Source organism: Ranitomeya variabilis, chromosome 4 (assembly GCF_051348905.1).
Source record: "Ranitomeya variabilis isolate aRanVar5 chromosome 4, aRanVar5.hap1, whole genome shotgun sequence".
NCBI classification, from domain to species: domain Eukaryota; kingdom Metazoa; phylum Chordata; class Amphibia; order Anura; family Dendrobatidae; genus Ranitomeya; species Ranitomeya variabilis.
In genome coordinates this window covers 290,711,533-290,737,417 of record NC_135235.1, presented here as the reverse complement: position 1 = coordinate 290,737,417, position 25,885 = coordinate 290,711,533, and the positions used below count along the sequence as shown (strand labels likewise).

The 25,885-nt window shown below is 42.2% G+C and overlaps 1 long non-coding RNA gene across 1 annotated transcript; it reads right to left on the bottom strand.

Annotated features, from left to right (window-relative positions):
- Positions 1 to 15,162: 15,162 nt before the first annotated feature.
- On the bottom strand, positions 15,163 to 20,324 carry LOC143768846 (uncharacterized). Its single transcript, XR_013214081.1, has 3 exons — positions 19,764 to 20,324; positions 15,815 to 15,899; positions 15,163 to 15,256 (listed from the first exon to the last, which is right to left on the bottom strand). It is a non-coding gene; the product is annotated as an uncharacterized LOC143768846 (long non-coding RNA).
- Between the last annotated feature and the right edge of the window lie 5,561 nt (positions 20,325 to 25,885).

Sequence of the window (25,885 nt, the reverse complement as noted above, 5' to 3'; positions counted from 1 at the left end):
TCAATGGCGGGGAGACTCTCTGGACTGATGAGTCAAAATATGAAATATTTGACTGTAACAGAAGGCAGTTTGAAGTTGAAGGGCTAGATCGCGGCACAATAATGAGGGGTCTACAGGAACAGTGAAGCACAGTGGAGGGTCCTGCATGTTTTGAACTGTATTTATGCAAATGGATTTTGGGATTTTGCCAAGATTAATGGTTTTCACATTGATGAAAAATACAGGCAGATAATTATCCATCATGTCATACCATAAGGGAGGCATTTGATTGGCTCCAAGTTAATTCTGCAATCAGAAATCAATCCCAAACACAAAGGTAATGTCATGAAGATCTATCTACAGAGTAGAGAAGAATGAGGAGTCATGAAAGTGATGATCCGGCCCCCGCAGAGCCCTGATCTCACATCATCTGGGATTCCATGGAGACAAAGATGTACACCAGCGACATCTACAGAAGATCTGTGTTTAGTTCTCCAAGATATTTGGGACATCTTCCTTGCTGACCTCCTTCAAAAATGGATAAAGGCAAAGGACAGTCAGGTCACATCTAATATTGATGTGATTTACCTTAGATTTATTTTTTCTTCATTCACTTTACATTTCGGTAGTTGATAAAAACAAACAATTAACATTTCTATTTGTGAAATGGTTCCTACATTAAACCTTTTCTTCCACACCTGCTTAAAACTTTTGCACAGTCCTATATATCATATCCCCTGACAGCATTAGTCAGATAGAAAAAAGACTGGCACTATGTGTGACCCCCACCCCATTCAGAAATAAGATGCTGCTAAGGGGCAGCTTGTTCCCCTCTCCCCATCCAAACATGCCTTAATTCTTCCAATCCATAATTTAATCCCAAATCTGGAGCCAAATTAAATTTAGAACTTGGATCCTTCCAGACCGACCTGTCCAGCTACGGAAGATTAGGATAATTTCTTCCATTATACTAAAAACTGCTAAATTGTGTCATCCTGGAGGAAACTATTGCATGTAGAGCAGGGAGGTGGGAGCCAGAGTTCTCTACAGTTATGCGTTGGTGGCATTATAAAAAAAAGTCTTTCCAAGCTGTCAGTGTTCTATTAACACTTCAATTTTAGGCTCTATGAGAGGTTCCTGGATGTGATTCAGTCCTTGGACTCCTGTGTAATAAATCGTACAGAATCAAGTACTTAAGTTTCCAAAAGTAGAAAACCATGGCTGCTTTTTCACACACCTATTAATGGATTGGGTCTGGAATCGCAGAACAGCTCCATTGAAGCGAATAGGGTTGCCTGCAATACCACAAACAACCAGTGGACAGGTATGGCGCTGTCTTTGGAAGAAAGCAAATATAGAGATATAATACTGAAGGATTATGGATCCTAAGGTAATTGGGAGCTACAATTGTAATATCCGTGAAGTAAAATAATGCCGTAGCAAAATAGACTGTAAACGCGCCCTCAAGTTTCTGAACTCCCACCACTTATATATATACACTCACCGGCCACTTTATTAGGTACACCTGTCCAACTTCTTGTTAACACTTAATTTCTAATCAGCCAATCACATGGCGGCAACTCAGTGCATTTAGGCATGTAGACATGGTCAAGACAATCTCCTGCAGTTCAAACCGAGCATCAGTATGGGGAAGAAAGGTGATTTGAGCGCCTTTGAACGTGGCATGGTTGTTGGTGCCAGAAGGGCTGGTCTGAGTATTTCAGAAACTGCTGATCTACTGGGATTTTCATGCACAACCATCTCTAGGGTTTACAGAGAATGGTCCGAAAAAGAAAAAAAATCCAGTGAGCGGCAGTTCTGTGGGCGGAAATGCCTTGTTGATGCCAGAGGTCAGAGGAGAATGGGCAGACTGGTTCGAGCTGATAGAAAGGCAACAGTGACTCAAATCGCCACCCGTTACAACCAAGGTAGGCCTAAGAGCATCTCTGAACGCACAGTGCGTCGAACTTTGAGGCAGATGGGCTACAGCAGCAGAAGACCACACCGGGTACCACTCCTTTCAGCTAAGAACAGGAAACTGAGGCTACAATTTGTACAAGCTCATCGAAATTGGACAGTAGAAGATTGGAAAAACGTTGCTTGGTCTGATGAGTCTCGATTTCTGCTGAGACATTCGGATGGTAGGGTCAGAATTTGGCGTAAACAACATGAAAGCATGGATCCATCCTGCCTTGTATGGAGCATCTTTGGGATGTGCAGCCGACAAATCTGCGGCAACTGTGTGATGCCATCATGTCAATATGGACCAAAATCTCTGAGGAATGCTTCCAGCACCTTGTTGAATCTATGCCACGAAGAATTGAGGCAGTTCGGAAGGCAAAAGGGGGTCCAACCCGTTACTAGCATGGTGTACCTAATAAAGTGGCCGGTGAGTGTATATATTTGTATAAATATACAAATATATTATATACACAAATATTGTATATATATAAATATATATCTTACTTATCAAGGGAAAGTATAAAAAAAAACCTGCTTTGGTGTTCACAATCCTCTTGTAATAGGATAAGCTGGATGGCAAAACAAGTGCTAGTAATATCCTAAAAGTAATAGGAATGAAAAAATAACTTTTAACCATGCGAAAGGAGTTGAAAAGAAAAGTCTTGAGTGAGGAAAAGAAGGGCTCAATTGTGGCTTTACTAGCAGAGGGACACAGTGAGCGTCATGTTGCCTCCATCCTTAAAGTTTCTAAGACGGCAATCCATTACAACAAGGTTAAGCAGCAGACATAGGGGACAACAAAGCTACAGACCGTATTAAAGCACAGAGATACCGCAGGTTACCAATATTTTATATATGAATCGCAAAAATAAAGGATTTTTATATATATATATATATATATATATATATATATATATATATATATATATATATATATATATATGTATACCATTAGGTGTACTCTGTGCAGAATAGGTGATAACCACCACCACATGAAGTAGAAAAGCCCAAACACCCTGACTATGGACACACCAAAGATTAGCACCACACCAGGGAATAAGATTAAAAATCAACCTTTATTGTACAATTATGGTAGCAACAAATAATTTATAAAATCATGTATTATATAAAAACATCAATGCGCACCACAGGACATATAAGACTAAATAAATAAAAGCTAAACTCGGTATTCCATTAATAGGTCCCACTCCTAATATAAAGCATATAAAATTGTGTATATCACAAAAGCTACAGACCGGTAGAGGGCGAAAACGACTCTCCACTGACCGGGATGACCGTCATCTTATTCGAATGTCACTCAGCAACCGCAGGATGACATCAAGTGACCTACAAAAGGAAAGACAAATGGCAGCTGGGATGAAGTGCACGGCAAGAACAGTTCGTAACAGGCTCCTAGAGTCAGGACTCAAGGCATGTAAAGCTAGAAAAAAGCCTTTCATCAATGAGAAGCAAAGGAAAGCCAGGCTGAAGTTTGCCAAAGACCATAAGGATTGGACCATAGTGGACTGGAGTAAGGTAATCTTCTCTGATTAGTCTAATTTTCAGCTTTACCCAACACCTGTTTGACTAAGGGTATGTGCACACATCCGGATTTCTTCAGGAATTTTAGCGTTTTTTTTGCAGAATTCCCCGATAAAAACGCAATAATTCTGCACAAAAAACGCTTAAATTATGCATCCTATCATTCAGAATGCATTCCGCATTTTTTGTGCAAATTTTGCCTTTTTTTCCGGAAAAAAAACCGCAATCCGCAAAAAGAAGCAACATGTTCATTCTTTTTGCGGATTTTTTGCGGATTTCTCATGATTTTGGAGTGTCAGGAGGAAATCCACAAAAAATCTGCTAAAATTCCGCAAAAAAACACGCCCCCCAAAAAAATTGCGGATTTCTGGCAGAAATGTCCAGATTTTGTCAGGAAAATTTCTGCAAGAAATCCTGACGTGTGCACATACCCTAAAGGTTAGACGGAAACCAGGTGGAGGATCGGTGATGATCTGGGGATGCTTCAGCAAAGCTGGAATTGGGCAGGTTAATCGTTGTGAAGGACGTATGAATCAAGCCGCATACAAGGTTATCCTGGAAAAACAGTTGATTCCTTCTGCTCAGGCAATGTTCCCCAACTCTGAGGACTGTTTTTTTTCAGAAGGACAATGCGCCATGCCACACAGCTAGGTCAATCAAGGTGTGGATGAAGGACCACCACATGAAATCCCTGTATGGGCAGCCCAATCTCCAGACCTGAACCCCACTGAAAACCTCTGGAATGTAATCAAGAGGAAGATGGATAGTCACAAGCCATCAATCAAAGAAGAACTGCTTACACTTTTTGTACCAGGAGTGGCATAAGGTCACCCAAAAGCAGCGTGAAAGACTGGTGGAAAGCATGTCGAGACGCATGAAAGCTGTGATTAAAAATCATGGTTATTCCACAAAATATTGATTTCTGAATTCTTTCCGAGTTAAAACATTAGTATTGTTATTTCTAAAAGATTACGAACTTGTTTTGAGGGCAAGCAATGCATTTTTTTGTTATTTTGACCATTTCTCATTTTCAGAAAATACAAAATGTATTGCTTGGAACTTCGGAGACATGTTGTCAGTAGATTATAGAATAAAAGAACAATTTACATTTTACTTAAAAATATACCGGTACCTATAAAAAGAAAAATCAGACAAACTGAAAATTTTGCAGTGGTCTCTTAATTTTTGACAGAGCTGTATATTTTATTAGATATTTCATTTTTTTATTTGTGTGTATATGTGTGTGTATGTATATATATATATATATATATATATATATATATATATATATATATATAAACAAAGACAACAACAGTTTTAGAGAAACTAAATGCAATATATGGACAATATCTTTGAACATTTTACCTATTATTTATCAAAAATGTATCAGTACTCAATAGTAACTAAATAAAAAGGGGAGAGAAAGGTGAACTCCCTTATCACTTATTATTGGTCAACATAAAAAAGGTGATGTTCTGGGCGACATGTTGGTTACACATTTTGTCTCATGTGGTCAAGAATAAATCGTGAGATGTAGAGAAGAATGCAAACAATCAAGAACGTTTGATTCTAAAAAAAGGAAAGCATCTGTTACGAGTTTTGATTGCCTTATTGATGTAGTAATTGGTGCAAAAGGAGCCGCGACCAAGTATTGAGTGCATTTACTGAACATACATTTCAGTAGGCCAACATTTCAAATTTTAAAATCATTTTTCAAGCTGGTGTTATAAAGTATTCTAATTTACTGAGATAATGACTTTTGAGTTTTCATTGGCTGTAAGCCATAATCATCAACATTAACAGAAAAAAACACTTGAAATAGATCACTCTGTTTGCAATGGCTCTATATAATATATGAGTTTCACTGAAATACATAAACTTTTTGATGACATTCCAATTTTGTGAGAGGCACCTGTGTATATAGTGGGAGCAGGTGTTGCAGTTGCACCCGGATCAGCAAGCCTAGGGGGGCTATAAGGTACTCTACATAAGACGACCAATACAATTATAATCCTGTGATACTTAGGGGCCCTGGTGTCCAGGGGTCCCAGCGGCTCAACTGCTGCATGAGAATAACCCTGTCTGATCACTAGCTCATGGTGTGTGCGGTCTGATAACAGATTGTGCATTGGTGCCCAGGAGTTTCTAATGGCCTTTACTGATGTTTTTTTTATTTCCGATATAGGTTATTTAATTTTAACAAAATATATTAATACCTTTTGTTTTGCCCTCAGACCCTTAGGCTGGGGTCACACTAGCGAGTTTTACGGACGTAAGAGCGCAGAAAATACGTCCGTAAAACTCGCCAAACAAACAGCACAATGATTCTCAATGGGGCTGCTCCTATCAGCCGTATATTACGGCGACGTATTATACGGCTTTCTACGGCCGTACAAAATCGCAGCATGCTGCGTTTGTCAGCGTATTGCGCAAATAATACGCCAATGAAAGTCTATGGGGGCGAGAAAAATACGGATTCCACACGGACCAGCAGTGTGACTTGCGAGAAATACGCAGCGCTGTTAGTGAAAAGCCGGTAATTCAATTGCCGGCTTTTCATTTCTCCTTCCCAAACCCGACAGGATATGAGACATGGTTTACATATAGTAAACCATCTCATATCCCCTTTTTTTGGCATATTCCACACTACTAATGTTAGTAGTGTGTATGTGCAAAATGTGGGCGCTGTAGCTGCTAAAATAAAGGGTTAAATGGCGGAAAAAATTGGCGTGGGCTCCCGCGCAATTTTCTCCGCCAGAGCGGTAAAGCCAGTGACTGAGGGCAGATATTAATAGCCTAGAGAGGGTCCATGGTTATTGGCCCCCCCTGGCTAAAAACATCTGCCCCCAGCCACCCCAGAAAAGGCACATCTGGAAGATGCGCCTATTCTGGCACTTGGCCACTCTCTTCCCACTCCCGTGTAGCGGTGGGATATGGGGTAATGAAGGGTTAATGCCACCTTGCTATTGTAAGGTGACATTAAGCCAGATTAATAATGGAGAGGCGTCAATTATGTCACCTATCCATTATTAATCCAATTGTCTGAAACGGTTAAAAAACACACACACACGATTAAAAAGTATTTTAATGAAATAAATACACAGGTTGTTTTAATATTTTATTGCTCTCTCAATCCATCAGAAGACCTTCGCTTGGCAAAATAATAAACCCACAAGATACATACCTTCCGATGATCTGTCACGTCCAACGAGGTAATCCATCTGAAGGGGTTAATTATTTTACAGCCATGAGCTGCGCTAAAGCACTGCTCTTGCCTGTAATCCCCGGGTAATGAAAGGAAATCTGAGTGATCTTTACTTACATTGAGTTGCGGTGAGGCGCCCTCTGGTGGATGTTCTCATGAACTGCAGCCTTGGAAAAGTTCCCACGCTCGAGTTCATATGAGTTCATCCACCAGAGGGCGCCTCACCGCAACTCAATGTAAGTAAAGATCACTCAGATTTCCTTTCATTACCCGGGGATTACAGGCACGAGCAGTGCTTTAGCGCAGCTCATGGCTGTAAAATAATTAACCCCTTCAGATGGATTACCTCGTTGGACGTGACAGATCATCGGAAGGTATGTATCTTGTGGGTTTATTATTTTGCCAAGCGAAGGTCTTCTGATGGATTGAGAGAGCAATAAAATACTAAAACAACCTGTGTATTTATTTCATTAAAATACTTTTTAATCATGTGTGTGTGTGTGTGTGTGTGTGTGTTTTTTAACCGTTTCAGACAATTGGATTAATAATGGATAGGTGACATAATTGACGCCTCTCCATTATTAATCTGGCTTAATGTCACCTTACAATAGCAAGGTGGCATTAACCCTTCATTACCCCATATCCCACCGCTACACGGGAGTGGGAAGAGAGTGGCCAAGTGCCAGAATAGGCGCATCTTCCAGATGTGCCTTTTCTGGGGTGGCTGGGGGCAGATGGTTTTAGCCACGAGGGGGGGGGGGCAATAACCATGGACCCTCTCCTGGCTATTAATATCTGTCCTCAGTCACTGGCTTTACCGCTCTGGCAGAGAAAATTGCGCGGGAGCCCACGCCAATTTTTTCTGCCATTTAACCCTTTATTTTAGCAGCTACAGCGCTGAAATTTTGCACATACACACTACTATCATTAGTAGTGTGGAATATGCCAAAAAAAAGGGGATATGAGATGGTTTACTGTATGTAAACCATGTCTCATATAATGTCGGGTTTGTGAAGGAGAAATGAAAAGCCGGCAATTGAATTACCGGCTTTTAACATATATCGCGCTGAATTAAATATAAATACAGAATATATATATGTGTCTCAATGACATATATATATATATATATATATATATATATATATATATATATATACTGTATATATGTTTTACCGAACATTTGAGCACATAAATCCATTAGATGTCGGTTTTGCAAGCCTGCGAGAAAATATTGCAGTACGGATGCCATACGGATGTCACACGGAGGATGCCATGCGCAAAATACGCTGACACACCCTGCCTACGGATCAATATTTTGGGAACATTTCTCCGTATTACGGCCGTAAAAAACGGACCGTATTGTCTTACGCTGAGTGTGACTCCAGCCTTATAGTGGGAGAGGAGTCTTCTGCTCATCAATTCTCCAGACAGAAGGAAGTAACTCTAGTGAGGTTTTTTTTCAGCCGCTGCAGTGTCAGTTACCAGAAGAAACAAAGCCAGCGAGGTAAAAATATGGAAGTGGAAGGTTTGGCACACATACCGGCCCGCTGTATCTATTAAAAAAGAATTGAGTGTAATAAATAGACAGTGCTTCCTATGTATCAGGAAATCCTCTGTGCCGGCCGCTACTGTACCGTGAATGAGACTCTGTTCTCGTGTTCATTCTTTATCTGGTGCAATGCTACCTCCTATTCTGTTGGCTTGTGTTCCCATGTACGATCTGTGACCCCTATGTATGAGCCTCGCTATACAAAATAAAAAAAAAAATCTAGAGTTATTTGATTTTGTTTTTTTAAGCAGACCATAAAACTGATGGATATGCCTAAATTATGCTCAGTTCTCAATGTCTCCCCATGCTCAAAACCACCAACAAGGCTATACTGGGGGGCCATTTGAGCAGGCACAACCTTCCTCTGTTGCCTTAGACAGTGTAAAAGCGCTCATATAAAAAAATACACAAGTATCATACATATGAATGGCCCATGGTGGGTGAGCGCTCCGTTTCAGAGTTTCTAGTGAGGCTGAGAACTTTGGGTTACGTATCTGCCCATGGCAGTACCACAGTGCCCAAATCTTACTTCCTAGTCCCAGGCACCTTAATAAAATTTTATGAATCTTCATGCAAGTCAATTTAATGGTAAAGCAAAAAAAGAGTGACAATACCTTTAAATTAATTAATTAGATGCCACCTTAGTTTGCTGGTTCCCAGAAAACCTTATGCACATTTTCATGAATACAAGACTCTTGTCTTATGTCCCTAAAGTGAGTGTCCTCCATTCAACATCTTCTTAATTTTTTTTAAGGTCTATACCATTCATAAAGTAATATTTTAATATAATTACCGTAAATAGTGCTCGCAGTATGATAGCGCTGCAGATCCTCTGCATAGGTTTTGTGTATTTTGGGATCATATTAATGAAAGGAAGGGTTTGTGCAGCTTTATTCTCCTGCAATTGGGTAGACAATGGTGTCAGGGGATCACTACGAGAGGTAGTCTTCTGCATAACGTACCTGGTAAACAATGAATTGGATCCACTGACCCTCTTTAATCAACCAATCTTAGAGCAGCTGAGAGTCCAATCCTACCCCTCCCCAATGTAATATTGTTGATTGACAGCCTATACTTAAAGAGGAAGGAATCGATTCAATGAGAATTTAATTCAAGTAGAATTTTTGGAGATTCGCTGAACAATTTGTGTGAAGTTCCATAAATACTGCCGCCATTTTACTCCAATGCAGAAAGAATGCATAAGTCAGAGAAGGCTCACATGACAATGGGCGCAATCCGTAGGTTACCCATAACGCCTTGCAGCTATCACATCAGATGTTATAGCACAGAAAATCAGGAAAAACTGTCATGGCCTGTATAAAAGCCAAGGTAGGGAATGAAGCAGCATTTTTATTTGAAACTGGATAGGGAGAGGATGCCATAGCTCAGCCATAGAGACAGATAGAGAAAGCCATAAACCATTGGAAAAATACTACAAAACAGTAATGTGTTTTACAACGGCAGCAATAAAGATGAATAGTGTAGCAGTCTGAGAATGTGAGAATCAAATAAAAGAGGGCGAGAGAGGAGAGCTGTGATTGATCACATAGTGATCTAGTATAGCTGGCAGCTGTTCTGATGCATTTCAATTACATTTTTTTTATTCTTAATGCAAAAGCAAGCCAACAATATTTCTTCAAGAAAAAAAGAGAACAATTAAACTCAGTGTCTGCTAGAGAAAGTGTGAGTGTCACAGGCTGCTACTGAGTTTTTGCATTTCTTGTTCAGTCCTTTTTGTGCTGGAAGGGAAAATTGTGATAAAAATATAAAAGATAGTGAGGATGTGTTAGCATTAAAAAGCATGAAAAGGGGTTGGATGCAGTCCTAGGTGACTTCAGAGTGTTACACGCGCAGGTTTGTAGGCAAATGGAAGCGTTTCAATATTTAATAAACAAGCCGTGGAAAAGTGATGCAATAGCTGTGCAGCAAAAAGTGGGCAAAACCAAAAACCACATACCGTACTCAAAAAACACGTATGCAAGGTAGAATTAAAAGTCAGAGTTTCATCTGTGTTTTGCTCAGTGTCAGTTTTTGTCAGATGAAAAAAAAAACGATGAAGGTTTCTCCTATCAAATAGTCTGTAAACAATGAAGAGCACAGAAATGGCATCCGAGTGCTGTCCGATTTTTTCACGGATCCATATACCCTTGCATTGGCGAGTTTAATCCGACACTTGGATCAATCGGACGAGTCTCCACACTTTTGTGAACAGCCCCATAGACTATCATAGGTGCGCGAGCGCCAGCCATGAAAAACAGGGAGAGTACTCATCCGAGAAGAACTGACATCTGAATGAACCCTTAGCATTTATTCACACACTGCATGTTTGCCGTGGATTTTCCTGCAAAATTTCCAGCATAAAATTCACCACCAGACAAACAGATGAGTTGAATAAATCTAACCTACTTGTTGCCGAAAAATTCTACTTAAAAAATGTTTCAGCATGTCAGTTCTTTATATGAAAAATTCATTGCAGATTTCACCCTTTTGAATAAAATCACATGTGGCTTTTGCTGCTGATAAGCTGTGAAAAAAATCTGCAGCAAACCTCTGTGTGAACTGACCCTTACACTTAGCGCCCATTGCTGGGGTTTAGGAGGGGACCCCTAATCAGTTCTGGTTTCATTGATATAGAAACATCTTTCCTTACCTGTACTGCCTTTATATACATGGATTAGGGAAAGTTTTCAAAATCACCTATTAGGCCATAACTATGGCCTAAAACTTTCCTAAAACTCAATGTAGACAAAACCGAACTCATCATCTTTCCCCCATCTCGCGTATCCCCCCTACCTGATCTATTTATTGTGGTAAACGGCATCATGCTCTCTCCCGCACCTGAAATCCGCTGCCTCGGGGTAACTCTCGATTCTGCCCGGTCCTTCAAACCGCACATCCAAACTCTTGCCACCTCCAACTCAAAAATATTGCCAGAATCCGTCCCTTCCTCAGCCCACAATCTACTAAAACTCTTGTGCATGCCTTCATCATCTCCCGCCTTGATATTACTGCAACACCCTCCTCTGTGGCCTCCCCGCTAACTCTCTTGCACCACTCCAGTCTGTCCTCAACTCTGCTGCCCGGCTAATCCACCCCTCTCCTTGCTACTCCCCTGCTTCACCCCTCTGCAAATCCCTCCACTGGCTCTCAATTCCCCAACGAATCCAGTTCAAACTACTAACACTGATCTACAAAGCCATCCACAACCTGTCCCCTCCATATATCTCTGATCTAATCTCCCTATATCTTCCCTCACGTACTCTTCGATCCTCCCAAGACCTCCTACGCTCCTCCACATTTATTTGTTCCTCACACAACCGCGTCCAAGATTTCTCCCGAATATCCCCCATCATCTGGAATTCCACGCCTCAACACGTCCGATTATCCACCACCCTCGGATCCTTCAGACGGAACCTGAAAACCCATCTCTTCAGGAAAGCTTACACTCTGCAATAACCATTCTGCCGCCTCACCAACCACCCGAGCTGCCGCCTCACCAACCACCCGAGCCGCTGCCGCCCCACCAACCACCCAAACCAACCCAAGATGCCGCCTCACCACCACTAGAGCTGCCGCCACACCGTCCTCCTGTCTCTTCCCCATTATCCCATAGAATGTAAGTCCGCAAGGACAGGGTCCTCTCCCCTCTGTACCAGTCGGTCATTGTAAATTTGTTTACTGTTAACGATATCTATAACCCTGTATGTAACCCCTTTTCACATGTACAGCACCATGGAATTAATGGTTCAATATAAATAAATAATAATAACAACTAATGGTGATCACTCCTAACTGAGGGGTGAGGGTGTTAAAGAGTATTTATCATTCATAATCAGTAGTACACATGAAAATATGCAACTTTGCAATATGTCTTATCAGAGAAATCTGCTCGTTTCTTCTCCGGGGCTCTGCCTGTTTCTCCTCCGGGGCTCTGCCTGTTTCTCCTCCGGGGCTCTGCCTGTTTCTCCTCCGGGGCTCTGCCTGATTCTCCTCCGGGGCTCTGCCTGTTTCTTCTCCGGGGCTCTGCTTCATTCAACTCTGGGGCTCTGCCTGATTCTCCTCCGGGGCTCTGCCTGTTTCTCCTCCAGGACTGATCATTCATTCTAAATTAATGGGGGAAAACTTTGTATTCAATAAACAGATTTTTCCATTACTAAGATAGAATATGACAGTTGGCGCTTATGATATTCTATGGAGGGAAGAGCTGTAGGACAGATACAGACATTTTGCTGAAAGTTCTCCTGATAGGACAGTTACACTTTAAGGGCTTGTTCACACTCGGACCAATGCTATTTTGTGGATTTGTGCACATCATTGATTTTTTTTTCAGACTGAAGAAAAAAAATAAATCGCAGCATGCACAAATTTGCCTCCGATAATCAAATGGCACTCGCCCATTCATGTCTATGGGGTCCGTGGAAAACATCATACTGCACTCAGATGTCATCCGGGCGCTGTCCGATTTTCACAGACTGAATGGAGAAATTGGAGAAACTTTCCTTTTTTCCCAGAGTCCGATAATTAGTGGATGACAAAATAACAGTTGCGTGACCCTAGACTTAACGGCTCCATGGTTCTGTGCCACTAGTAGCAATCAATAATCCATTTCTGATTAATTATGGTAGAAAGAGGCTGTGAAGTTTACAAGATGAGCTGTTAGAGTTAGTAGTCGCATCTCGGACATACGAGACCCAAATCTAAGGATGGACAGCGCCACTCATAGGCCGGTTGCATTGCACCTGCCTTGGATTTATGGGCCCCAGACCTTGTGATAGAGCCATATTGTCACTGGCGGTGCCAGCCCTCGCTATGTGTAAGGGAGAAGATAACTCGGCACTCGGATCTTGTGAGTATATACTTTTTTTTTTTTTTTGGAGGGGTGGGAAGGTGGCATTATTACTTTTGAAGGAGGCATCATTTGCTTTAAGGGGGTATTTAAGGGCAATATTTGGATTAGCATGGGGCATTATTACACTTGTAGGGTGTGCGATACTTGCCATGCCCTGGGCGCTGGCAGCCCACTCTACTACTAATCTCTTTTTTTATGAAATCTTGGCGCGGTTTCATCTTATATCTCTCAAGGACCTAGAGCACCTTTCCTTCCAGCAGACCGTCAGCCCTAATGAGATACGCTCTATACGCAGACGCTTTTCCAGCTGGCGGGGAATGTGGAATATTTGACACAAACTGTTCCAAAATAAGATAAATTCAACTTACTCCCATTTGTGAGCCAGAGAATGGGAGGGCTGCAGTCCGAGAACTGGGTCAGTGACTTAGGGTGAATTTCCATTGACTCAAGCGGCAGCTTTCTGGTCTTGTACAAATCACGTCTTTTCCTTCAGCCTCTCATGTTCATGGAGGAGGTTGATGCAGAATGTATATTTTTATTAATGAGCCGTACGGTTTCCTCCCCCCAGTTCTATATCCAGTGTCAACACTGGTGACGTTCATGATGTATTTCTTGTCAGTTTTGGAATTTTAAGGAATGATGGGACCAGCGCTGCCACCCGTTACGGAGAATGCGGTAATAACTGTAAATATATTACTACATGGCTAAATGTAGCAAATCAAAACTCGAAAACATTAGGAAAATGGACTATTCATTATTATCCCTCATTCTGACCTATTTAGGGACTGAGTGAGTAATGCTTGTTTCTACAATGTAACGTATGTATATGTAATGTAGCAGTGCTGAGTTTGTCATCTCACAGGATGTGTGCTGATATCATGACGCAGGGGTATAACAAATAATCATGGAGCACCACAGCAAAATAATAAAAAGCTCCAATAAAACCATGAGCAACCTCAGCAGCAAGTTCAGAATGTGAAAAGAGCATGACTTTACTGCTCTCCCTTCTGCAAAGGAATAAAGCACACAGTGATGTCACAGTACAGAGGTAAAACACACAGTGACGTCACAGTACAGGGATAATACACACAGTGACGTCACAGTACAGGGCTAATACACACAGTGACGTCACAGCACAGGGCTAATACACACAGTGATGTCACAGTACAGGGATAATACACAGTGATGTCACAGTACAGGGATAATACACAGTGATGTCACAGTACAGGGATAATACACACAGTGATGTCACAGTACAGGGATAATACACACAGTGACGTCAAAGTACAGGGATAATACACACAGTGATGTCACAGTACAGAGATACTACACACAGTGATGTCACAGTACAGGGATAATATACACAGTGACGTCACAGTACAGGGATAATACACACAGTGATGTCACAGTACAGAGATAATACACAGTGATGTCACAGTACGGGGATAATACACACAGTGATGTCACAGTACAGGGATAATATACACAGTGACGTGAAAGTACAGGGATAATACACACAGTGATGTCACAGTACAGGGATAATACAGTGATGTCACAGTACAGGGATAATACACACAGTGATGTCACAGTACAGGGATAATAAATCCAGTGATGTCACAGTACAGGGATAATATACACAGGGATATTAAATGTTCAACTAATCGCTGTAACCTGTGGACATTATGATTTTCTTTACAACCGTTTTGTAATAGGACCTTATGGTGGTCTTGGTTCAGTTCTGTAAATCCACATGGTGTCCTGCTAACATGGACCCTGAATTCTTACATAATTTGCAGATAGGGTTAACTCCATCGTGCAGATGGCAGGACCAATATTTTGAGGTTTGTGGATAAAATTCCTCAGCTACTTTCCTTCAGATAAGGGATCCAACAACATTCTTCTAGTGAAGGGCTGGGATGTGGGAGCTTGTCCCGATCCTCTTACACTGTGTCTACAGCAATTATGGTGAGAAACCGAAAAATGGCAGAGTACCGCTGTACAAGGGCAATAAAGAGTTGTTCTCTACGGCGACCTATCATGCCGTATTTACATCACTGAACTTTATAAATGTTTGTTGTCAATTCTTCTTTCAGGGTCAGATAGGGTTAATGATGTCCACAACTGTAATGAGACTGCCTCAGACAGAGCTCAGCATAAATGAGTACACCCCCTTTGAAAAGTAAGATTTGAATCAATATCAAAATGAATGGAAGAAACATTTCCAAATTTTTGACAACACTGAATTCCATTAATAAATAGAACTACCAATAATAATTGTCGTATACCTATAAAATGGACACACGACTAAAGTACGTGTAAATATTTATTAACATAATTAGAATCAGACAACGATGAGACAGATCTCTGAACAGAAAAATGGGCGGTGGGCGGGATATAGTAAAATGCTTAAGTATAGTACATGATAATAATAGCAGCCAAGTAAATAGATATTACACAAAAAGGAGGGTATAGGGCCAGAATTCACAAGTACATTTCACAATAAAGATCACGTAAATACATAGTAATACTGCATAAACTGACCGATACTTGGCGACAATTGCACCTATGCCCCTGCAGTAAACAAAGTGTATACAAAAGGTATGGAATATAAAACTTAGTTGCAGAAGGAAACATATAAACCAGACTACAGTAAATACAAAGGAGTTAAAAGTATATAGTGCATATTATAAGAAATGAACGATGTCAGATTGTGATAAAGGCTGCTTACCAGCTTAGACCGCCGTGCCCAACGCGCGTTTCGCCGCAGCTTTCACAAGGGACCCAAAACTGAATTTCAGGTTACATTTTTTAACCTATAACATGAAAGTAAGGTTAATGATATAACTTTAATTACAAAATGTTCAGATTTACTCAAATTTGTTGATGCAAAAATGAATAAACCCCACATAATTTTTAAGGAGAGCAACAAGTCTTCTAGGCCTGGAATGAACGCAATATATTACAATATTTATATTATTCTATTCTTCTAGAACAAGCTCTTTTAGAGTGGATGCTGGATAGAGAGTGATGGCAACTTGTCTCTTCAGAATTTCACATACAGTGGGGAAAATAAGTATTTGATACACTGCCGATTTTGCAAATTTTCCCACCTACAAAGATTGGAGAGGTCTGTAATTTTTATAGTAGGTGCACTTCACCTCAGAGACAGAAGCTTAAAAAAATTCCAGAAAATCACATTGTATGATTTTTACATAATTAAAATGCCTTTTATTGCATGAAATAAGTATTTAATCACCTACCAACCAGCAAGAATTCTGGCTCTCACAGACCTGTTAGATTTACGTTAACCCCTTAGTGACAGAGCCAATTTGGTACTTAATGATGAAGCCAATTTTTACAATTCTAACCACAGTCACTTTATGAAGTTATAGCTTTGGAACGCTTCAGTGGATCCCAGGGATTCTGAGATTGTTTTTTCGTTACATATTGTACTTCATGATAGTGGTAAAAATTCTTCAATATAACTTGCATTCATTTATGAAAAAAAAAATGGAAATTTGGTAAAAATTTTGTAATGTTCAAACTTTTAATTTTTGTACCCTTAAATCAGAGAGTGGTATCACACAAAATAGTTAATAAATAACATTTCCCGCATGTCTACTTTACATCAGCACAATTTTGGAATCATAATTTTTTTTGTTAGGACATTATAAGGGTTAACAGTTGACCAGCGATTTCTCATTTTTCCAACAAAATTTACACAACAATTTTTTTTTTTTTTTTTAGAGACCACATCACATCTGAAGTGAGTTTGGGGGTCAATATAACAGAAAATACCCAAAAGTGACCTCATTCTAAAAACTACACACCTCAATGTGTGCAAAACCACATTTAAGAAGTGTATTAACCCTTCAGGTGCTTCACGAGAACTAAGGCAATATGGAATGAAAAAAATGAACATTTTACTTTTTCACAAAAAGTTTACTTTGGAACCAATTTTTTTTTTATTTTGACAAGGGTATCAGGAGAAAATGGACAACAAAATTTGTTGTTCAATTTATCTTGAGCATGCCGATACCCCGTATGTGGGGGAAAGCCACTGTTTGAGCACCGCTTGACTTTTTGAATGCAAAATTGGCTGGAATCAATGGTGGCGCAATGTCGTGTTTGGAGACCCCTTGATGTACCTAAACAGTGGAACCCCCTCAATTCTAACTCCAACCCTATCCACAGCACACCCTTAACCCCAACCATAACCATAACCACAACCCTAACCCTAGACCCAACCCTAACCTTAGCCCAACCCTAACTTTAGCCCAACCCTAAATGAAAAATGGAAATAAATACATTTTTTTATTTTATTGTTTTTAACTAACCAAGGGGGTGATAAAAGGGCTGTTTGATTTAGTTTGTTTTTTTTATTTTGATCAATGTGATAGGGTCTATCACAGTGATCAAAACGAACCAGATCTAGGAGGGCGCACTGTGCATGAGCCCGCCATTTTCTTCACAGAAAAAGACACCGGCGGCCAGGGGACAGGACCAAGGGATGCAGGAGGGTCCAGGGACACCAAAGGTACCGAGGAGGAATCGGGGGACCCCATTTCTCTCTCCTCTGATGTGTGATCACATCAGAGGAGAGAAATTAAATGGGAAATCAGCCTTTTTTTTTTGCGGTCCCCGTTATTCCGTTAATAATGGAAATCGCAACACTGGGATCGGTAAAAACCGACTCGAATCATGTTCTCTGGGGTCTCGCTACCCCTGGTAGCCGAGACCCCTGAGTAATTCTGACCCTGGGGGGCGCTATACACTTATTTCTCAGCGCCACTAAAAAGCAGCACTGAGGATTAAGTACCCTAACTGCCGACGATAAAAGGCGTATTGGCGGTCGTTAAGGGGTTAAGAAGCCCTCCTACTTTGCACTCATTACCTGTATTAATTGCACCTGTTTGAACTCGTTACCTGCATAAAAGACACCTGTCCACATAATCACACTCCAATCTCTCCACCATGGCCAAGACCAACCCGCTGTCTAAGGACACCAGGCGCAAAATCGAAGACCTGCACAAGGCTGGGATGGGCTACAGGACAATAGGCAAGCAGCTTGGTGAGAAGGTAACAACTGTTGACACAATTATTAGAAAATGGAAGAAACACAAGATGACTGCCAATCTCCACGCAAGGTCTCGCCTTGTGGGGTAAGGATGCTTTTGAGAAAGGTCAGGAATCAGCCCAGAACTACATGAGATTACCTGGTCAACTACAAGAAGAGAGCTGCAACCACAGTCTCAAAACATTACTGTTAATAACACACATTAAAATCCTGCAGGGAACGCAAGGTCCCCCTGGTTACGCCAACACATGTCCAGGCCCGTTTGAAGTTCAGCAATGACAATCTGGATGATCCAGAGGAGGCATGGGAGAAGTTCATGTGGTCAGATGAGCCCAAAATATAACTTTTTGGTATCAACTTCACTTCTTGTGTTTGGAGGAAGAAGAAGGATGAGCACAACCCCAAGAACACCGTCCCAACCACGAAGCATGGTTGGGGAAACATCATACTTTGGAGGTGATTTTCTGCAAAGAGGACAGGACAACTGCACCGTATTGAAGGAAGGATGGATGGGGTCATGTATTGCGAGATTTTGGCCAACAAACTCCTCCCCACAGTAAGAGCATTGAAAATGAGTCGCAGCTGGGTCTTCCAGCATGACAATGACCCGAAACACAGCCAGGGCAACTAAGCAGTGGCTCCGTAAGAAGCATTTCAAGGTCCTGCAGTGGCCTAACCAGTCTCTGGACTTGAACTCAATAGAAAATCTTTGGAGGGAGCTGAAACTCAATGTTGCCCAGTGACAGCCCCGAAACTTGAAAAATCTGGAGAAGAACTGTATGGAGGAATGGGCCAAAATCCCTGCTGCAGTGTGTGCACACTTGGCCAAGAGCTACAGAAAACATCTGACCTCTGTAATTGCAAACAAAGGTTTCTGTACCAAATATTAAGTTCTGTTTTTCTATTGTAACAAATACTTATTTCAGGTAATAAAATGCAATTTAATAATGAAAAAAATCATACACTGATTTTCTGTTTGTTTTTTTTTAGATTCTGTCTCACAGGTGAAGTGCACCTACGATAAAAATTACAGACCTCTCCAACCTTTGTAGGTGGGAAAACTTGCAAAATCGACAGTGCATCAAATACTTATTTTCCCCACTGTAGGTATTCGGTTGGGGTCAGATCAGGAGGCATTTGGCCACTGAATCACTGTCACCCTGTTCTTCTTCAGAAATGCAACAAATGTGTGTTTTGGATCATTGTCATAATGGAAACGTGCACTTCTACCAAGGGCACGGAGTGATGACATCAGCATCTTCTCTTTCAGTATTGAGAACATCTGTGATTTCATGATAAAATCAATGAAATGTAGACCGGACACCAGCAGCTCATGCAGCCCCACATAAGGATACTGCCACCACCATGCTTCACTGTGGGCACTATGCAGTTTTCTAAATTCATTTTTAAAAAGTTTTTCTAAAACTTGCCATTTGTTTCTAAAATTATTTTTCTGATGCAGATTAATTTCATTATTAGATCAGGAATTTGATACATGTTTTGCTTTATCTCCTTTCACCTAGAACATGTTGGATTGTTAGAAGGTCTTTCTATTCCTGGTACATTTTACTTTGTAACACAGTACATGTACACACGTGACCTGTAATGAAGCTCACTCTGCCAACCATCTGTATTTTTTGTGTTTTCGCTTTGCTGTTCCTGGCTTGTTCTTTTGGTCTCTTGTCAGGGAGGTTAAGATATTAAAGAAAAAAGTCCTGAAAAAATAACACATGTAAAGCAGCTGGTTCAATACAAGCAAACAAATCTATCAACGCTGACTTAATGAATGCAAGAAAAGAAATGACAGTCTTAACGTGTGAGGTCCTCCAGGTCCCGAGGTCCTCACTGTACGAACTGGACACATGGATCTGAAAAGTACAGGGTGAAATGCTTGAATTTAGTACTGACTAAACGAACCTAATGCATAATGATATAGTCCAACATTTTAAGTTATGTCATCATATAATGGAGTCACGTGGTTTCTGCAGTGGTGTCATCATGTAAGATGTCCATGTGTCCCGATTCCTGATCGTCATACAAAAGGGTCACCTGAGTTTCTCAGTCGTGACCCCATCTAAGATGCTCATGTATCCTGATCATCATGTAATGGGGTCATATGGGTTCTGCAGTGGTGACCCTAAGTTGTCCATATATCCTGATACTCATGTAATGGGGTCATGTGGGTTCCGCAGTGGTGACCCTAAGTTGTCCATATGTCCTGATCCTCATGTGGTGGTGTGGTGACACTATCTAACATGTTCATGTGTCCTGATTATTCTGTAATAGCTTCATATGGGATGTGCAGTGATGACCTCATGTAAGATATTCCTACGTCCTGATCATCATACAATAGGATTATGTTGGTTCCACAGCTGTGACCCTAAGATGTCCATGTGTCCTGATCATCATACAATAGGGTTATGTGGATTACACAGCCGTGACCCTAAGATGTCCATTGTGTCCTGATAGTCATACAGTCGAGTGATGTGGGATCCGCAGTGATGACCCCATGTAAGATGTCTATGTGTCATGATCATCATACAATAGGGTTACATGTATTCCACAGTTGTGACCCCATCTAAGATATCCATGTATCCTGATCATCATGTATGGGGGGCACATGGGTTCCGCAGTGATGACCCCACGTAAGATGTCCATACGGGGTCATTCTGGGTTCCATAGTCATGACACTATCCAAGATGTCGTTGTGTCCTGATCATGATACAATAGGGTCACATACAATCCAGAGACAACACTTTAAAGGTATGTGCACGTTAAGTGTTTGCAGCAGACATTTCTACACCAAAACGTGTCTCTTGGAAAGAAAAAAAGGTGTGTAAAATACATGGGTTTTCCTGTGCGTTTTTGATGCGTTTTCCCCCCATCCATTAGAATAAGAGAGAAATATGCTTCAAAAACGCTGAAAGAATTGACACGGAAAAAGAGAAAATAAGTAGCATGTGTATGAGATTTCAGAAATCTCGCTTTTCCAAAACAGTAAAATGCAATTTTTTTTTTCAGGAAAACCGCTTGGACAAAAATCAGCAAAATTGCTATTTGTGAACAAGCCCTTAGAAGGCAATTAGGTCAATAATAATAATAATCCATCTGCATTCTAAGTTACCTACAAAAGAGGAGAAATGGTTCTTGTGTGTTTTTGCAAGTGTCATTATGTAATTTTCCAATTTCTCACACCATTTATCCATCATTACTCCGCACGGTGCCGAGATGGTACTTAGCACCTGGCGCTGGGCAGCAACAGTGATGGGTAAATTTAGAATGTTGTTCTACATGCTCCGCAGCCAACATTAATAGAGCGTTTAATTGTGCTGTGTGACCATTTTGGACGGTTTCTGTGTTTGGAGTAAATGCTCAGCGAAGTGGACGGTTTTCTGGAGAGAGTCCAGAGGTTGGTGTGTAATCTTCTATCAGAGCTTAGGGCGAATCTGAATAGTTACATGCGTCTGATAATAGTTTACAGTATAATACGCTTTCTAGCTTGGCTTCTTCTAGCATCAAATGGGCATTTTATATCTGAATTTGGACCAAATTTGGGTCTGGTCAACTAGTTAGATGATTTACAGTTGGGGAGTTTATAGATGTCTGCAATGTCATTCACAGCCTGTAAATCTCACTTTATAATGACACACACTGAGGAGCCATAACATGAATGGTGCCAGTACACGTAGTGGTGTTTATTGCTCCAAAGTCAAGAAACATGCGGCAGAATAACAGATGGAGTTAATGCTGGTTCTTACAATTTTATGCCATGTACTGGTAAAGCATATGGAGGCCAATACACAAGAGCAGTGGTGTACCGCCAATAGTGGGGGGCCACTAGACTGCTATGGGGCCAGTGAGCGGGGGGGGGGGGCAGAATCGGGTCCTAGCGCACCCGTAGGTGCTTCAGAACGCTCGCTGCAGAGACCGAATGAGGAGAAGAGGTATTGTTATTTTTTTTAAATCAATAAGTACATTGTGGTGGCCATAATATTGTGTAGAGGAGTATAAGGAGTACATTATATTATATGGAGGACTATGGGGAGTGCATTATACTGCATAGAGGACTATGGGGAGTGCATTATACTATATGGAGGACTTATGGGAGTGCATTATACTGCATGGAGGACTATGGGGAATGCATTATACTATATGAAGGACTATGGGGAGTGCATTATACTATATGGATGACTATGGGGAGTGCATCATAGTATATGGAGGACTATGGGTAGCACATCATACTATATGGAGGACTATGGGGAGTGCATTATACTATACGGAGGACTATGGGGAGTGCATTATAGTATATGGAGGGCTATGGGGAGCATATCCTATATAATAATCGCCAGTTGAGACTTCCAGCCGCTGTCCCCGAATCCCATAAGGCACCACGGCAGTGTCACTTGTGCCTGTGGATGCTGGCCGATGCTGCGGGTGTCTCCGGTGCCCAGTGGTGCTGCGTGTGTGTCCGACACTGCCCGAGGCTCTGCTGACATTTTGAGACAGGCCAGAGTCACGGCACTTCCACGGTTCCATGTGCGGTGGTCTTCGGGAATATGGCCGCCGCCGGGGGCGGCGCATGCGCAGATGGTGATCTCGGGACCAAGATCTCGAGAGATGAGATTTCAGTGCTGAGATCTCATCTCTTGAGATCTTGGTCCCGAAATTGCCATCTGCGCATGCGCCACCCATATTCCCGAAGACCACCGCACATGGAACCGTGGAAGTGCCGGGGCTCTGGCCTGTCACAAAATGTCGGAGATACCCGCGGCACCGGCCAGCAACCGCCGTAGACACCCGGCAGCAGCACAAGACCCCCGCAGCAGCACAAGACCCCCGCAGCAGCGCGCAGTACATTGGAGGCCCCCTCATCCCTGCCTGCGCCCTGCAGCATCACCCCACTCCTGCCTCCTCCAGCAGCGACCCTGGGAGCCCGCTTCACCACAGCCACCACACCCAGTAAGCAATAAGATGCAAGGATGATAAGAAGCACCACCATTTTATTAAAAAAAAAAATTCTTATTTTTCTCCTCAAAATTTGGGGTGCGTTTTATAATCCGGAGCGTCTTATAATCTGAAAAATACGGTATGTTGGAAAGTGCAAAATGGTGTGAAACATGTCTGCTGAGCATACACAGATGTTAATTTCACCGCACTCTCGATGCGATAGCATTGGGCCCATTTCTAGTTATACTATATGGAGGACTATGGGGGACTGCATTATACTATATGGAGGACTATGGGGAGCACATTATACTATACGGATGACTATGAGGAGTGTATTATACTGTATGGAGGACTATGGGGAGCGCATTATACTATATTGAGGACTACGGGGTGTATACTTGTTGGCATCATACCTTATGGGTGCAATGAAAGGGGAATCTAGGGCTTCAGCAGGAGGAAAATTACTTTCTAAAGGCTGCAAAGTTGTAAGACATGCTCTTCTGTGACCCCCACCAAATATTTTTTTTATTTTGTTGAAAGGGGGGCAATTAGAACTTCAGCTATGGGGCCCCATTATATCCATGTACGCCACTGAGTCTGGCATTTGATACTCCAGGTATAATGAATAGTCTTCTTGTGTAAGATACGCCTCTTAATGAACATGGCGCGTAGATGCAGTAGTAGAAAAGAAAATGGGCTGGAGTAATTTTCACTACTTTCGTAGTCTACATTATGATGAATTTGTCAGTTTGGGCTCGGCCTTGCTCCCTCCCGCTAAGCTGTGCCAACTTTTCAAAAAGTTAGCAGAGCTGGCATAAAAGCACCAAATGTAAAAAAAAAAAAAAAAAAAGAAACACCTTTTGCACGACTTTGAAATGCTCAAAAACTGTGTGATATTTTAAACAGTTTAACAAATGGTGATGGAAACTGATGAATCGACTCTATGGTTTTAATGTTTTTCAACTGTGTTTGCCATAAAAGTATGACAATTAACCAAAAATGTACAAACTAACGATAAGTGTATGGACCACCTAACACAAATGCTGATGGAGTAAATAACACCAGTTACCGATATGGCATCTGTGAAGGGTGGGAAATATTCGGCAACAAGTGAACAATCTGAATTGCATGGAAATAAGGAGATTTTTGTGTACTCACCGTAAAATCTTTTTCTCCGAGTCATCATTGGGGGACACAGGACGAATGGGTGTTATGCTGCTGCCACCAGGAGGACACTAAGTTAAACACACACAAAAGATTAACTCCTCCCCTGCAGTATACACCCACAGGCTGGACAATCCAGAGCCAGTTCGGTAACAAAGCAGTAGGAGTAAGCCAGTTAACAAACAGAAAACATGTCATAGTCAAAACACAGACTGAAAAGAACAATTGAGCCAACTAGGCTAACAGGGAGGGTGCTGTGTCCCCCAATGATGACTCGGAGAAAAAGATTTTACGGTGAGTACACAAAAATCTCCTTTTCTCCTACGTATCATTGGGGGACACAGGACGAATGGGACGTCCCAAAGCAGTCCCTGGGTGGGCAACAAGAAGTTATAAATGCTGTGCGTGCCTACGAGCTACAGATGAGACACTGCCGCTTGTAGGATTCGCCTACCGACGGACGCGTCTGCCGAGGCCTGAGAGTGCACATGGTAGTGCTTCGTGAATGTATGCAGGCTGGACCATGTAGCAGCCTTGCAGACCTGCGCTGCCGATGCCTGGTGCCGGATGGCCCAGGACGCGCCGACTGACCGGGTAGAATGAGCCTTGATCCCCGGAGGTGCGGCGTGACCCTTGACACGGTAGGACTCTTGGATGGCGGAACGAATCCACTTGGCAATGGAGGCCTTGGAAGCAGGTAGTCCCTTCCGTGGCCCCTTCGGAAGAACGAACAAGGCGTCTGACCTACGGAGAGACGCAGTTCTGGAGACGTAACGTCTAAGACCCCTCACTAAGTCCAGAGTGTGGAGCGCCCTTTCCGTGCGGTGGGAAGGAGCAGGGCACAGTGAGGGAAGGACAATCTCCTCATTAAGATGGAAGGAGGAAACGACCTTCGGAAGAAAAGTCGGACATGTCCGCAGAACCACCTTGTCCTGGTGGAACACGAGGAAAGGAGGTCGGCACGACAGAGCTGCCAGCTCAGAGACACGTCTAATAGACGTGACAGCCACGAGGAAGGCAATCTTCCAAGACAAGAACAGCAAAGACACTTCATGCAAGGGCTCAAAGGGGGGCTCTTGAAGAGCACAGAGAACTAGGTTCAGGTCCCATGGTTCCAAGGGCATCTTGTAAGGCGGAGCCATATGAGAAACACCCTGGATGAAGGTCCTGACCTGCAATCTGTTTGCAATCTTTCTCTGAAAAAGAACCGAGAGAGCAGAAATTTGGCCCTTAAGAGAGCTGAGAGCAAGACCCAAGTCTACGCCTGATTGGAGGAATTCCAAAATGTGAGGGATAGAAAAACGGAGGGGGAAACGTCCCCGCTTCCTGCACCAGGCGAAGTATACCTTCCAGGCGCGGTGGTAGATGCGCATAGAAGAAGGCTTGCGTGCGCGGAGCATGGTAGATATCACCGTCTGGGGCAACCCCTTCTGCCTCAGTACCCAGGACTCAACGGCCACACCGTTAAACACAGGGCCTCTGAGTTCGGGTGGTAAATGGGCCCTTGAGACAGGAGGTCTGCGCGACTCGGCAGCCTCCAAGGTACGTCTGAGACCAGTTGAACCATCTCGGCATACCATGTCCTGCGCGGCCAGTCCGGAGCGATGAGAA